The 13,193-nt window shown below is 34.6% G+C and overlaps 1 protein-coding gene across 2 annotated transcripts in view; it reads left to right on the top strand.

The window, feature by feature from the left end:
- Positions 1-13,193, top strand: part of R3HCC1L (R3H domain and coiled-coil containing 1 like) — a 96,667-nt gene that overhangs the window by 43,589 nt on the left and 39,885 nt on the right. The gene's annotated exons all lie outside the window — the stretch shown is intronic.

Here is a 13,193-nt window from a genome sequence, read left to right as displayed (position 1 = left end):
ATGAAATTAGAGCACTCCCTAATACCATACACAAAAATAAACTCAGAATGGATTAGAGACCTAAATGTAAGACTGGGCACTATAAAACTCTTAGAGAAAAACATAGGAAGGACACTCTTTGACATAAATCACAGCAAGATCTTTTTGATCCACCTCCTAGAGTAATGGAAATAAAAACAAAGATAAGCAAATGGGACCTAATAAAACTTCAAAGCTTTTGCACAGCAAAGGAAACCATAAACACGACGAAAAGACAACCCTCAGAATGGGAGAAAATATTTGCAAATGAAGCAACTGACAAAGGATTAATCTCCAAGATTTACAAGCAGCTCATGCAGCTCAAAAACAAAAAAACAAACAACCCAATCAAAAAATGGGCAGAAGACCTAAATAGACATTTCTCCAAAGAAGACATTTCTCCAATAAGGCATCCAGATGGCCAAGAAGCACATGAAAATCTGCTCAACATCACTAATAGAGAAATGCAAATCAAAACTACAATGAGGTATCACCTCACACCAGTTAGAATGGGCATCATCAGAAAATCTACAAACAACAAATGCTGGAGAGGGTGTGGAGGAAAGGGAACCCTCTTGCACTGTTGGTGGGAATGTAAATTGATACAGCCACTATGGAGAACAGTCTGGAGGTTCCTTAAAGAACTGAAAATAGAATTACCATATGACCCAGTAATCCCACTACTGGGCATATACCCAGAGAAAACAATAATTCAAAAGGACACATGCACCCCAATGTTCATTGCAGCACTGTTTACAATAGCCAGGTCATGGAAGCAACCTAAATGCCCATCAACAGATGAATGGCTAAAGAAGATGTGGTACATATATACAATGGAATATTACTCAGCCATAAAAAGGAACGAAATTGGGTCATTTGTAGAGACGTGGATGCGTCTAGAGAGTATCATACAGAGTGAAGTTAAGTCAGAAAGAGAAAAACAAATATCGTATATTAATGCATATATGTGGAACCTAGGAAATGGTACAGATGAACCGGTTTGCAGAGCAGAAATTGAGACACAGATGTAGAGAACAAACATATGGACACCCAGGGGGGAAAGCGGCAGGGGGTAGGGGTTGTGGTGTGCTGAATTGGGCGATTGGGATTGACATGTATACCCTGATGTGTATAAAATGGATGACTAATAAGAAAACAAATAAATAAACATTAAAAAAAAATAAGAGCAGTACGAATAGTAAGGGTAAATATGTATTTTATGAAACTTTTTTCAGTCACATATAAGTACGTGAATCTGTGTGTACTGTGTCATGATGTGAAATGTTTTTAACTGGAGTGCAGATAAAAGTTTTAAAAAACTGGCTTAGAAAGTCTTTCTATACAGGAATCTGTGCTCATAGCCGATCAGTTTCATTCACAAAGCTTTTTAAAAAATATAAAAAGATCCAGAAGCATATATAGCAAGATGTTTATAGTGCTTATCTCTGTAAAGTGAGAACACAGATTTTTAAAAATTTATTTTTAGGTTTATTGCATGATGCTTTTGTATTAAGGGAAAAAAATCACTTTTTTTGGTTAGCTTTACACTTCATTAAATTTTTTCTTAAAACTAGATTTCCCCTCTTTTATAGACCTTTGAGCCATCTATTATCCTTTAAGAAAGGGTGGCCTGTTTAAAGAAATGCCATTTTTTCCTACCTGGAGACTTCAGGCCATAGTGGCCAAGTAAAAGAACTTTGTAATCTAGTTTTGTCAGCAGAACACTGAACACTCTCTAAAAGTTTGTAAATGAATATTTACTGCTACATTCACAAGATTACCCATACTCCAAAAACGTATGTATGTGTATAGTGGCCATTGCTAAAGAAGCAGAATTCATTTGTTTGTGTTTCTTAGACTGAATTCAAATGACTGAAGGACTGATTTTCAATAGGCTTTAATAAATCCTGAAATTTGCTAAGGCAAAAATAACTTTAAAGAAAGATGTTGAGTGTGTAAGCTTAATTTATATATGAAATACTGAGGCTCAAGGTACCTTAACTGTCCTGAGGTGAATATTTGAGCAATTCAGAGTATCATATTCTATTTAATACTCCCCTTGTGTTTAAAAACTATTGTAAATATGCCTTTATTACAGTTAAACTCCCCATCTCCTATTTTCATCATCATTTTCTCCCTTCCTATTGGATCATTCTTCCTCACCTCATTCCAGTGAGGTATTTATCTCCCCAACTCCACTGAAACTATTCCAATGTCACCAACAACCTCTATCCTGTCAAATCCAGTAGAAAATTCTCAGTTCTTACTACTTGACTTTTCAACATTTAATGCAAATGATTACTCTTGCCTTTTAAAGAAATTTCCTTCATTTGGTCTCTGGGATACTACATGCTTCTGTTTTCTTCCTATTTTCTTCCTCCATCTCCTGTGCTTGGCTGCATCTCCTCTTCCTGACCTCTAGAGTTGTAGTTCCCCCATGACTCAGTTCCCCCGGCCTTTTCTCTCTCTGTCACTCCCTGGGTAGTTTTATTTCTGTTCTTGGTTTGAATCTTTATGGTGATGACTTCCAAATTTTTATCTCCAATTCTTACACCTCCCCTGAGCTTCAGATTTATATTTCCAGTTGCTTCCTTAACAACCGTACAATGTCCAACGGGCATTCAAATTTAAAGTGTCTAAATCACAACTCTTGATTCCTCTTTTCTTATTTCCTTCCCCAGTCTTCCCTATCTTAGTAAATTTAACCGTCATCACCCAGGTTGATCAGACCAAAACTCTCAAAGTGACTCCTCTCTTCCCGTTACATCCCATAGAACCATACCATCAAGTTTTTGTTAGCTTTGCCTTCAGAACATATCATTAATCCAACCTTTTCTTGTGACCTCCTCTGTTACTACTCTGGACTTGCTGCATGTCTATTGTTAGACTTCCAGATTTTCCTCCTCAGTTCTTATCTGTTATTGTCAATTCCTCACATTTTTGCTAGAATGATCTTTAGCAAAGTTTAAGTGAGATCATGTCATTCTCTTGGTGAAACCTTCCAGTGATTTCCCCACACATTCAAAATAAAATCCAAAGACCTTGTCTTGGCCTGCAGGTCCCTATTTGTTCTGGCCCTTAGCTGTCTTACCAACTTTGGTGCCCCTTTTTACTCTGTTACCACACTTGTTTCCTGTTATTCCTGGAACATTTCAAGCTTGGCCTGCCTCATAGCTTTTGTACTTGCTCTTCTTTTTTTCCTGGAATTCTCTTTTCCAGATAATTTCTGTGACTCACTGATTCAACTCAAGTATAAACTCAGGTATTAAATCCTCAGAGTGGTCTTCCCCACTTTTCCATATAGTCTTCCCTTCTAGAATAGCCACACACCCCATCACTCTGTATTCTTGTCCCTCCTTCATTTTACTCCATCACATTTACCACTGTCAAACATTATAATATATATTTAAATGTTTATTTTTTATCTCCACCATTACAGTGTAAGCTCCATGAGGCCAGACTTTATTTTGTTCATTGCTGTGTTCCCAGTGTCTAAGAGGGGACTTAGCACATACTAGGTATTCAATAAATGTTTGTGGAATGAATGGGACCCCAAATCTCAAGTGGGGTTGGGAGAGCATCACCTACTGAGAAGTCTCACTTGCCATGTATTAACAGATAGTATTTATTTAGTGCCAAATGCAGTGCTATGAGACAAAAAGACACTAACCCTACACTGAAGGAACTTACTGTTTAGAAGAGAGCCAGACATGCAAACACATACCTGTAAAACAATATGATAATTGTTTTAATGAAGGTATTTGTAATGATACGTAGTGGGAACTTATGGGTAGGACCGTAGTATATCAGGGAGTCAGTGATGAAATTAGAGGAGGTAACCTTTAAGGCGAGATTTGAAGGGCAGGTAGGAGAGTATCAGGCAGACATCTGACTGAGAAAATAACGTGTCTTAAATCACAGAGGTGTGAGAAGGCAGCTGGGCATGTTTCTAGTACTATCAGGGTTGGAATCGATGGACTCTAAAGTCTGATATTAGGAGCGGCTGGAGATGAGACTGGGCAGCTAGGCAGTTTTAGGGTGGCAATGGAGCTAGATCATGTAGGGCCAAATCTGCTATGTGAGATACTTTATGTACGTGATAAAGAGCCACTGAAGAGTTTTGAGCAAGGAAATGACCAAATCTGACTTGTATTTTAGAAAAGCACGGGAAGCAGTATAGAAGTAGAATGAACAGGGCTTGTTAATTGATTGAAATGTCATAGATAATGACTTCCAGGTTTCTGGCTTGAACTACTGGGTTGATAGTGATACCATTCACCAGACTATGAAATTAGGGGGGGAAGGACAGTGAATCTTTCTGAAGGGATGCCTGAAGTTAAAAGTGTATAATTATATTTTAGTGCTCAGAAATCTATTGGTTTACTTATGTCACTTAATATATTTTGTATATTACGTTTAATTATAAACGTACTAAATCTGCTTTTAGGATACTTTTATTCCTTTACAGATGCACATATACACTACTGAACTGAAGGATGTTGGCATTTCTTAGTTTTGCCCACTTCTAAGTAGACCAGTGAGAATAAGAATGCTCTTGATAGTCTAGTAAAACAAAGGCAGTTGTTAAATGATTCTAAATCTAAGGCCCTGCACAGTTTTAAACATATATGAAAAAATGCTCCTAAATTTGTTGAGGGTAGATTTCACCACATGGGAATGTCGTCCAATCAGTCTTATTTTCTGATTTATGAAGTATAAGTAGACTTTACTTCTTTTGATGCTTTATTTTTTGTATCATTATGAAATTTGGGAAAATTAAATTGTTTGTGCCGAGATAAGCTTATCTATGCATTCATGTTTTAGTTGATTCCTTGGTTTGGTACATTCCCTTTTTGCTGAAAGTGAAAAAATCTGAAACAGGCAAGACACAAGAGGAAAAGCCAGACTGTGTTCTTGTGGCATTAAGGACATGGCAAGATCTTAGACTAGTGCTGTTCCGTTAGAAATATAACACAGGCCACAAATATGAGCCACGTATGTAATTTTAAATTCTCTAGTAGCCATATTAAAAATATAAAAATAAACAGATGGAATTACTTTTAATGTGTTTTATTTAATCCATTATATCCAAAATAGTATTATTAAACATATAATCAATTTAAGAATATTAATGAGGCATTTTACTTTTTATTTTCTATACCAAGTCGTTGAAATCCAGACATATTTTACAAGCACAGCACATCTTAATTTAGACTGGCCACTTTTCAAGTGCTCAGTAACTGCATGTGGATAGTGGCTAGTGTATTGGACAATGTAGTTCTAGATTATTCTTAGACCAAAAAGTAGAGGTTGCTCGGCATTCTGCAACATTTGTGAGATTATCTTTCCAACGTCAAGTAATTTCTGTGCTGTTTGTTTTATTAGCCTATGAAGTATATTAAAGAGTTGCCCTTTTCTCCATTCATCATTTTCCTGCTTATAGTAATTTTGTCCAATAAAGATCTGTTTGTCAGTTTTCTTTGCCTTTGCTTTCTCCTACACCAATTTATGGTAATGGCCTCTTATACTAAAGCAATAACATATCTTTAAATTTTAGTGATTTTGTTTTTAATTACAAAAATAACTACATTTATTGTAACAAATTCAAACAAACTGAGGTAAATGTATAAAAAGATAGTAATTCTTAATTCTTTTCCCTCTCTCATTTTCTGCTCTCCCAGATGTAACCACTGTTAACAGTTTAGATGATAGCCTTTCTCCCCTTAGGAATATATATTTATGAGAAAACTTAGTTAAATGAGAAAATTGGTACTTCGAAAATATGTCTTAAAGTGGACCTATTTAAAATGGAGACTAAAGTTTCATAGTTATTAATGAAAAAAAACCTGTTAGAGACAATTTTCTGACATGAAAATGTTTATTTTACCACATATTTAATAAAATTTAGGTTGTAATTACAGTTGTGCTAATTCTTAGAATTAACAAAGAATGATATACGTACTTTCTTGGTATAATTTTTTTTCACTAAAATTGTGTGATAGTCTGATAGCATCCTTTACTTTGATTTTCTTAGTATTTATCATATAGATTAGACAAGAGCTTCAGTTTTACCAAAACTGTTGAGAGCTTTAACAGTTTCTCAAGAGATTTTTCTTTAGCGCTTGACATTTCCTTTCTTGATTCCTGTCCTGTCATCATCCTTGTTAGATTTTCCCTTCTTCAGTTGTTCACTGGTTTGATTCTGCCAGATCTTCATTCCCCAAGGGTTTTGCTCTGAGATGAGTACTTCCTTCAGTATTTTTATAGACTTCATGAAATCCTGCATTCTTTTCAATATTTGTATTTTCACTTTACAGTTGAATTGCATTGTGTTTACTTTGTATTATTGGATGCTTACAACATTAGACTATTAGTGAGAGACTGATGGGCAAAGCCAGGATACATAGTTGCAGTAGATGTTAGTGTCAAGTAGAAATGGATTTTATATGTGATCAAGGCACATTTTGAATATTATTGTATTATAAGGACTTTTGATTCCTTGTGTAAACTTGTAACTTAAGGAACTCAACTGCCTATTTAAATAATAGCTAACTTTTATTGAGACTTTTAACATGACTGGCAAGTTTCTATGTATGCATCGTTTAATTAATCTGTTCAATGTGTCTATGAAATAGGTCTCATTTTATACTTTGAGTAAACTAAGGCTTAAAGTGGTAACTTTTGCCACAATGAAATTAAGTAATTTGTCTGATATAAGGGCTAGTCAAACGTTGGGCTGGGAACCATAGCCTATACTTGATTGTACACTTCTGTGCAAAAAAAAACCAAACAAAAAAAATGAATTGGATTGCAATTTTCTTGTTTCAGTTAGTATTATGTTTTGGATATCAACCCATTATGTGGATGGGCTGTAATTTTAAGAAAGTTCCCCTATTTCGATTTTCTTTACAGTTTTTATTTATTTTTTATTTTACTAATGTTGACGTTCTTGGTAACTAAGTGGCTTGGATTTTAATAGCCCTGTGGGAAATAAGAGTGGAGGCATTGGGCCTGAGAGAGATGAGTTGGAACTGAGTTCACCACTTAAAGCCTTAAATCTCAAAGTGTTATACCCTCACTCAAAGAGTAGACTAGGGAAAAAAAAATTATTCAGAGTTACAGAAAGAAAATAAGGATGCTTGTCTGTTTTCACCTGGGTTCTGAGTGAGGGGGGAACGTTTCCTGAGATTGTATAGCTACTGTTTTACTCTCATCTGGGTTTGTGTTTCATATTTATATTTACTGCATCCTTCAGAAAACTTCAAACTTAAAAATTCACATTAATGAAGAATTACTGTATAGAGGAATACTTATAGTCTGGCTGTATGGAATTCCCACTGATAAAGGCGCACAGATGTTGAACTCACTACCCAAAGTTACAGCACCGCCACCACCAACAAAAGAAGACAGTGCTTTAAGTAAAAGTCAGAGACAAAAGAGACAGCAGAGTTAAATCCTCAGGAACTTCACAAAGTAGAACTATTGAATAATAAATATTTAATATTAAATAATTAAAACTAATTATAAAACTAATTTAAAAGTAAATGCCACATTTATAATAATGAACATTAAATAATAAAATAGAAATGTTAAACATGATTAAAGATAAAAGAAGAAAACAAATAGAAGAAGAATGACAAAACTGTTAAAAACATAAGGCCAGGGAGATCAGAAGCAGGGTGGAGGATAAATAGGACTTCTATAATAAAACTTCAGTCGCTATAATAAAACTTCAGTCGTTAAAATAAAAAAAAAACTGATTGGATAGGATAGAATGCAAAATAGACAAATGTGAAGAGAAAACTAGTGATTTAGAAGATGGATCTGAAGATACTGCCCTGAATAAATAGAACTGGTAAAATTCAAAAGCATAGTTATCCCAGTAGAAAAATAATACTAAACACAAACTAAAACACATAGTAGACACCTGAGAACACCAAACACAGAATATCTTGAGAATCATCAGAGAGGAAAGAGAGATCACTTACAAATCAGTGACAAACTGACAACAGATTTCTTAACAGTAACAGTAGAAGTCAAAATCCATTAAAGAATGGGAGCAATGTAAAGATATTTTCAGACAAAAACTAAGAGTATGTATGAAGGGATTGTAAAATAAAATCATTGTACAGTTGTCTAGGAGACAGATACAAATAATGATCAACTTGAGATATTTAGACAAGTACTCAAGTTAATTGATAAAATGATAAAGAACAGACTAGGAATATAGTATAGAGCTTTCTGAGCAGTAGAAGAAGAACTCCATCAACCTGGAAGAAAGCAGGAAAAGAAGAAAACTACAAAGAGTAGGATAAATGGAAAGGAAGCACAAAATAAAAAGGTAGAAATACTTCCAGATGTATCTATAATCACAATAATGTTAATTGACTAAATTTGACAGTTTGACATTGACAGAATGTCAAATTTGATTGACAATTTGGCAGACATTAAAGAACTCATAATTCGATTGTATACTGTTTGCAAGAGACACCTGAAACATGATGACACAGAAAGTCTGAAAGTAAAAGGATAAGAAGAGATACCTAACTAAGTAATATAGTTGCTATAGCTATATTACTTTCAGACAAAATAGACTTTTGGTTCGTCCCCCCCTTCCCCCACCAATAGAAGGGATCCCCTTTAGGGTCACCAGTAGAAGAGATCACTTCATAATGGCAAAAGTAACAATTTACCAGGAAGATAGAACAATCCTAAATATAAATATCTGATAACATTACTTTGACAAATTATATAGAAATTAATATACAAACTTAGAGAAATCAATAAATCCACAAACACAGTGGGTATTTTATCCATACTTCTCAGTGATTAAGCACAGATAGTAAGTAGTATGATTTGAACAATACTTTAATAAACTTGATTTTATGAATACACATACACAGAACCCCAAAATTTAGCTCTTATACATTATTTTTAGGCACAGATGAAACAGTTACCAAAATTGACCATTTACTAGACCATGAAACAAAATCAACACATTTTGAAGACTTGATCTCATTTATACCACAGTGTAATTAAGTTGGAAATCAATTTAAAAGTAATTTAAAAAAATATATATATACATTTGGCAGACACTTCTAAATAACTTATGAGATGAAAAAAGCATGGAAATATGTATTTTCATTATCATTTCATTGCAAAAATCAATGTGAGATTGACTATGAGATCTGAAAAGGCTTAGACACAGTGACTAACCAAGAAGCAGTGAATTCCTATAGTGCCCGTGTTAAAATACTATTTTTCACTAAAGTGAACTAGGGCTTCTTGAAAAAAGCGGCTGATTCCAGCTCTGGTCTAGTATGACAAGCTGTCATACTACAAAGCAAGGAACTATCAAGGATAACTTGGGCTTGTGTAAAAAGGACCTTGAAGGGGCTGCCATTGGCCAAAGATAGTTTGAGCTTCAAGAAGAATAATTATTGCACTGGATTGAAACAAAATAAGTGAAAATCTGTGAGGTTTTTTGTTTTGTTAAAATCAACAACAACAAAAAAATGTTGGTCATGGAACCAATTCATTCAGAAACTGGTAAATAAATAATCAAATATTCTGTCTTATCTATATAAAATGTGCCTCAGAATCACAGAATAGTTGATGAGGGAAAGTTCACTGTAAAAGAATTCCAGCTAACAAATGCACAATGAATGCCAGAATTAGAATGTCATCATTTTGCAAACCCTGATGAAATAGTATATCTTGGCAGTATTCCTCTAAAGCTACTAAAACCATTGGGTAAAAGACTGAGAGGGAACTTTATAGTGGACGGTTCAGGCTGATGGACAGTACCTGAACCCACTGATCAATGTGTATTATTACAAAAAGGAGATAATCAGACATTATTGCTATCTGATGTGATGCAGTAGGAAGTTCATAGCACCATATATGACATATTCTTGCTATAAAAAAATTAAACCCCAATTCTATCAAGACTCTAGATCAACCACTACTTTTTAGGAAGCACAGAGATTATATATAAAAACTTATTAATGCTAAAGAGTACAATGAGCAAACTCGAGAATGTGGGAAATTCTAAAGGACATATAACCCAGTTTCTTTAACAAATGAATGGCAGGATAGGAAAACAAAAACAAAGCCAGTGTGACAGGCACCTATGAAAGACCAATGCAGTGTGTAGATCTTTTTGGATACTGATTTTAACAAAACAGCCGGTGGTGGTGTATTGGAGCATCTTCTACTGGTGTAAGAGCTAACTGTTTAGGAATTTTTCAAACTGATTATTAAACATATCCATTATTAAAAATTAAATTATAGCTCATTATTAAATAAGTGACATTTATAAAAAGTTAATAAATATTTAAAATTCATCACTTCCTAATTATTTCATTTTACTGTGATCTGTGCTCTTGAAGTTATTTATGTATAGTGTACCTTTATGGTTGAAATACTGTGTCATGGTGGGCTACTGTGTGTCCTTTTCCCAACTCCAGGTTCATTGATAACACCACGTTGGTAGCTTGAAATTAGCCACGGTAGGAATATTTACATCACAGAGATCAGCAAATGCCATAAATCAGGGTTTGATTGATTGCTTATTGATTTTCTAGACTTAAAGTGATGGAGAAATGCTAATAATGCTGACTTACAAAAGTGCTATGTCTTTAGCTATTTATTGTGCATAGCTCAAAAAATTGAGAATATATTCTTTCATTCAAAAATGATTATCCACTTCCACAAAGAAGTCACATCACTCACATTGGTGACATCATTGATGTAAATGAAAATAATACTCCAAACTACACTTGGAAAGCCAGGTGCTAAACATTTACCAGCACAGTGCTGGACAGGGTATAATTGAATTCAGTACTTTGGTAAGAAATAGATAATATTATAAATTTATTATACTGTTATTCAGCTTTTGAAATAACCATGATGATGTGTAGACATTAACTAAAAAAAAAAGAAGGTTGAGTTTTAAAAGCCATTTGCTGTAGCACAAAGTAATTTTAAATTTGAAGCCTTTGATATATGTCTGTTGTGTATGACAAATAGAATCATAATTTAGAGTTTGAAGAACACTTAAAATTAATCCAGACCAATCTGCCTTACAGATAGGAATTCTTTCTCTAGTATTAGTCCATCGTCTAGATTGTATTTAAATTATTCTAGAGACAGAATACCTGATAATGGCGTTGGAGAACTCTAAAAGTAGAGTTCTTTTTTATATTGAGGTAAACTTTGTTTTCTTTTAATTTCTACCAGTTGGTTCTAGTAACTGACTTCTGAAGAAATATGGAAGCAACCAATCCTGTAGAGCAACCAATCTTCAGGTATAAAGGTAGCTGGGGGCTTCCCTGGTGGCACAGTGGTTGAGAGTCTGCCTGCCAATGCAGGGGACACAGGTTCGAGCCCTGGTCTGGGAAGATCCCACATACTGCAGAGCAACTGGGCCCGTGAGCCACAATTACTGAGCCTGTGTGTCTGGAGCCTGTGCTCCGCAACAAGAGAGGCCGCGATAGTGAGAGGCCTGCGCACTGCGATGAAGAGTGGCCCCCGCTTGCCACAACTAGAGAAGGCCCTTGCACAGAAACAAAGACCCAACACAGCCATAAATAAATAAATTAATTAATTAATTTTAAAAAAATGTTAAAAAAAAAAAAAGGTAGCTGGGATGTTTCCATTTAGACCTTTTTGGGCAAGGAGTATACCTTTAGTTCCTTTAACCATACCTTGTGTTGTATATTTTCTAGACTTTGTAATCTAAGACTGTTGCCTTTCTAAATATCCACATCACTATCTTTTGGCTTTTATTGACTTTGTAGATGAAGTAAAAGCCTTCAGATCTTTTTTTTTTTTTTCTGTGCAAATTATACATTTTATTCTGTGTTGCTTGATTCTTTTTTTTTTTTTATTAACCCAAAGCAGGTCTTTGTATTTATTCATTCTTAGTCTTCATATTGCTTTCAGCACAGCATTTCAGATTATAGAAATGATATTAAATTGTAATTTTATCATTTTTGTTGTTTATTAATCCTGTCGATTTTGTGTCGGTTCACATTTGATAAATACTCAGTGTTCATTGTTTGCATCCAAATTATTGTTTAAAATGTTGAATTTTAAAGGTCAATGGGGACATAGTTCTCCGTTACATAACGCTCTCTAAATTTGCTTCTACCCATTATCATTACTTTTTATTGTGAGTCCACCTACCAGTTCTTAGTAGCCCATATTTTACCATCTTAACAGTTCATCATGATATATTTTGTCAGATGTTTTGCTACCTGAGATCAAGATACACTGTGTCTATGGCATCCTCTCCAATGAAAAATATACTTTAGTACTTCTATTTTTGAAAAATAGATGTTTTAAAAAGATTTGGCGTGGCTAAATGTTGAAGTCATATTCTTCCACAAATGGAAAGATAGAAAATCCATGCAGAATGATGAGCTAGATAATAATTAAGACATCAAAAGAGAAAAGGGACAGGTGGGTCACTGGAGACACCTGATGATCAGGGCCATGGTATATCCCTGGGCTGAAAAGAAAATAGCCTGGCCATGAAAGTGGAGCTTCTTCACTGAGGAAGTATTCTGATCAGGTGAAATTTTAGGGATCTGTAATAGAGTGGACAGGATTTGTTAGCCTTTCCCTCTTACTGTCTTTTTCCTTTGAAAGGTATGTGGTGAAATATTAACAGTGGGTGCTTCTGAGTGTATATGGGTGTTTCTTTGCTATGTGTAGGACCTTCTTATTCTCTTTGCTCTGGGCAAACTAGTATATACTTCACAGTATTATTTTGAAGATGAAAAGAATAACTCAGTATGAAATTGTCTAGTACATTTCCTTGTATTTTATAGATAGTAAATAAAGTTTTATTTAACCTTTGTTAAATTTTTTCTCCTTGTGAAATTCCATCGACCAACCACGGTAGAGGTTGTCAGGGAGTCACCGGTGGGTTGTCCCCTCACATTCCTTGGCCTCCATCCTCCTTTATCCTACCCAGACCCATTTTATTGCTACTAGAAGGAAGAAAAATTTATAGTAGGTCACTTGATTAAATAGTGTTAATAGAATGATGACTTTCTCTTTCCCACTACCTGTTTCTTTCCTAAAAATCATAGTTCACAAGCAGCATCTTCTAGAAAGCAGTCCATGATTAGTTGTCTCATTTTCTAGCCCACATTCAAGTTACTCTC

This window comes from Balaenoptera acutorostrata, chromosome 16 (genome assembly GCF_949987535.1).
Source record: "Balaenoptera acutorostrata chromosome 16, mBalAcu1.1, whole genome shotgun sequence".
NCBI classification, from domain to species: Eukaryota; Metazoa; Chordata; class Mammalia; order Artiodactyla; family Balaenopteridae; genus Balaenoptera; species Balaenoptera acutorostrata.
Note: the sequence above shows the minus strand (reverse complement) of the source record. Positions and strands in the feature narration are given on the sequence as shown.